This window comes from Trichechus manatus, unplaced genomic scaffold (assembly GCF_000243295.1).
Source record: "Trichechus manatus latirostris isolate Lorelei unplaced genomic scaffold, TriManLat1.0 scaffold00054, whole genome shotgun sequence".
NCBI lineage: Eukaryota > Metazoa > Chordata > Mammalia > Sirenia > Trichechidae > Trichechus > Trichechus manatus.
The window spans coordinates 6,150,650-6,154,308 of NW_004443990.1; the positions used below are offsets into that span (position 1 = coordinate 6,150,650).

The 3,659-nt window shown below is 37.9% G+C and overlaps 1 long non-coding RNA gene across 1 annotated transcript in view; it reads left to right on the top strand.

The window, feature by feature from the left end:
• The window catches only part of LOC111820870 (uncharacterized), an 18,852-nt gene extending 18,048 nt beyond the window's left edge, over positions 1 to 804 (top strand). Inside the window, exon 3 of the long non-coding RNA XR_002824357.1 lies at positions 352 to 804. This is a non-coding gene — a long non-coding RNA (uncharacterized LOC111820870). The remainder of the gene's footprint in view (positions 1 to 351) is intronic.
• The last annotated feature ends 2,855 nt before the right edge of the window (positions 805 to 3,659 follow it).

Consider the following 3,659-nt stretch of genomic DNA (forward strand, 5'->3'; position numbering starts at 1 on the left):
AGCTTCCATGACCTTTCCTTGTACAAGTTGTGCCAGCTTCCCCAGTATTGTGTACTGTCTCACCCTTCATCATGGGTGATAGTCTTTATTTTATGAGCCAATCTGTTATTTAGCTAAAAAGGTGACCTCAAGCAGGGACAGATTACCCAATAAGCAAGGTAAGAATGTGCTTAAGGCGTCAACATAACAGGGGCACCAGTTGTCCTAAAGCAAACACCCATCGACACCAAGCAGACAGGACACAAGGAAAAGCGAGTGCCACAGTGGAAGAGAACTAGCAGGGCACTGAATGAGACCGGTACCATTTTATAAATTTTGTATACAATGAAGGTATTCTCCTTTTCGTTTCAGACTGATAAGGTGTAACCTCACATTCAGTTCTCTTTCTTCGACCACATAAGAAGGTGCCAACGGCAGTATAATCATGTGACTCGTGACGTATCCGGTCCTGCGAACAGTGACCCGAAACGCGTCTTCAGATGGAGCGTACCCTTGTATTTGTATCACGCTGTTTGTGGTTGCTCTCGCCCCCGTCGGGTATCAGCAGTAGGCCAGTGAACTGTGAAGATGCAGCATCAAAGGACGGAAGAAGTGAGTGCACAGGTTTTGTAAGTATTATTTAAAGAGGAAAAACACTGGTGGAGATCTGTGAAGGATCCACCAACAAACATCTTAACGACAAAAGAATGAAATTATTTCTGAATGCCTTGTAAGCACTATTTCTTTTGACTATCTCAGACCTGAATAACTAAATTACATGTTCCAAATCAAGTTTTTTACTTACTAATTTTCAAATATAAATTTTTGTGTTAAGGTCCAAATTCAAATGTAAATTTTATTTTATAAATTTTACTCGTTTTATAAATTTTATTTTCAATTATTCAAGTTTATTTGCTATGGTGGAACCAAATTTTAAAAGTGACATAATTTTATATCCAGATAAATGAAATGGCAACAACTAAGTGGAGCGCAAAAATGAAAGCTTGTGGAAGGTAAAAGGAAAAGGATTTATGAATCCCTAAAAGACAATTCCAAAATTAACTTCCTTTTTAATGAAATCACAAGACTTCTTTCATTGAATGCTTGAATTGAATGGGTGCAAATTGTTGTACTAGTACAGCTAATGCTGAAGTTACCAATAGCAATACAAACATAACATTCATTTCTTGCTGTTGTAAAAAAAAAATTAATAATGGTATAGAAAGTGAAACTATTTTAGAATCTGAAATTGTCCCATCTGTAGACCCCATAAATGACAAAAATATAGATCCTGCTTTGTGGAATAATTTTTCTTTTAATAATGTAAACTACCGGATGAAAGAGGCCCAAGTGATTGTCAGCATCACAGCGGACCATTTGAAAATTCATGTTGAAAATTTCTTTATGGTAAACAAACAAGGTTCTGTAGCCAGAATATATTTCCAGGGTACAAAGCTAATGGTGAAAATTATAAGAGGGAGTGGCTACTGTATTCTCCATCAGTTGGCTCTCTATATTGTTTCGTTTGTAAACGATTCCGTTGTAAATCATTGAATTCCCAATTTGCTACGAATGGATTTAGTGATTGGCACAACTTGAATATGACTGATAGACATGAAAACAGTTCAGTTCACAGAGATTGTATATTGTCGTAGTTAAACCGAAGGCATGGTTTTGGCTTAACTCATGAACTGCAAACACAAATGAATGAAGAATGTCAGTATTGGAAAGCTGTTTTGCAATGCAATGTTGCTGTCATTGTGACAATTGCTGAATATGGACTGTATTTTCGAGGAAGAAATTAAGTGTTTGGGTCCCCATAAAATGGAAATTTTGGGGGTTTACTTGAACTTGTTTCTCAGTTTGATCCATTTTTAGCCGATCACATCTCAAAATATGGTAACACAGGAAAGGGCAAGCCATCGTATATGTCTAAAACAACATGTGAAGAATGAAGAAACTTAGTAAGCGATCAAGTTTGATCAACTATTTTCAGTGAAATGAGTATACCTCGATATTTCAGTTTGTCTGGAGATTATACTCCTGATCTTTTTCATACAGATCAGCTAAGTATTGTTTTAAGATACATATCTCCAGCAGATGGAAAACCTGTCCAGTGATTTATCACATTTACTAGCTTAAAAAGTCATACCAGTGAAGAAATTGCAGATCAAGCATTTCACTGTTTTTGTGAAGTTTGCAAAATTGATTTTCTAAGTGCAGAGGCCAGTCTTATGACAGTGCTGCCAATATGTCAAGGCGTTATAAAGGCATGCAACGAAAAATTTTAGAATGGAATGAATATGCCATGTTCATTTACTTAATCTTATAGGACATAGCTCAGTAGATTGTTGCCCAGAAGTAGTTGAATTATTTTTTCTACTGTTCAGTTACTGCACACATTTTTTTGCCACCTCTACTCACTGATGGGCAATTCTTAAAACATATTTAGGCAGTGATGGAGTATTAAAATGTCTTTCTAATACACGTTGGGAAGCGCTGTAGCAATGAGTGTAATTCTGGAATCATACACTCAGATTCTAGATACCTTAGAGAATATTGCTGAAGATCAGACAGAAGAAGGAGATACCATAAGAAAAGCTGAAAATATCGCCAACAAAATGCAGACACTAGAGTATGTATTTATGTTGGTTATATGGAATAATATATTGTAGCATTTTCATCAGATGAGTCAAGCTCTCCAAGATTCAGAAGTAAATTTAAAGACATGCACAGATCTCTACCAGTCATTAACGAGGTATTTACATAATTTAAGAGAAGATTTCGAAAAATTTGAAAACACAACAAAACAAATACTGCCAAATACTGTTTATCAAGCAGTTCACCATTGCAGAGGCATTAGAAAGAAAGAAGTAAATGACAGAAGTGCTCCAGACGTATCATTGAGTGCCAGAGATCAGTTTCACATAATCACATACTACACCATCATTGACAAACTTGAATCTTGCATGAAAAGAGGGGTGAAAGTATATGAAGTTGTTTCAAATAGATTTTCCTTCTACACAACACTGGGGAAGTCAGCACAACTTGACCAGGGCAAAGTCATACAAGCTTCACAGACACATCCAAATGCCCTGAGGGACCGAGCTATTGGGCTGAGGGCTGGGGACCGTAGTCTTGGGGGATAGTCAGCTCAATTGGCATAACATAGTCAATAAAGAAAATGTTCTACATCTGACTGTGGTGAGTAGTGACTACGGGTCTTAAAAGCCTTTGAGTGGCCATCTAAGATACACCTACTAGTCCCATCCTGGCTGGAGCAAAGGAGAACGAAGAAGACCAAAGACACAAGGAAAAGATTAGTCCAAAGGACTAATGGGCCACAACTACCACACCCTCCACCAGACTGAGCCCAAAACAACTAGGTGATGCCTGGTTACCACCACCAACTGTTCTGGCAGGGATCACAATAGAGGGTCCTGGACAGAGCGGGAGAAAAATGTAGAACAAAATTCAAATTCATACACACACACATACACACACACACACACAAAAGACCAGGCTTGCTGGTCTGACAGAGACTGGAGAAACCCCAAGAGTATGGTCCCTGGACACCTTTTTAATTCAGTACTGAAGTCACTCCTGAGATTCACCCTACAGCCAAAGATTAGACAGATTTATAGGGCCAACAATAACACACGCGAGGGATGTACTTCATA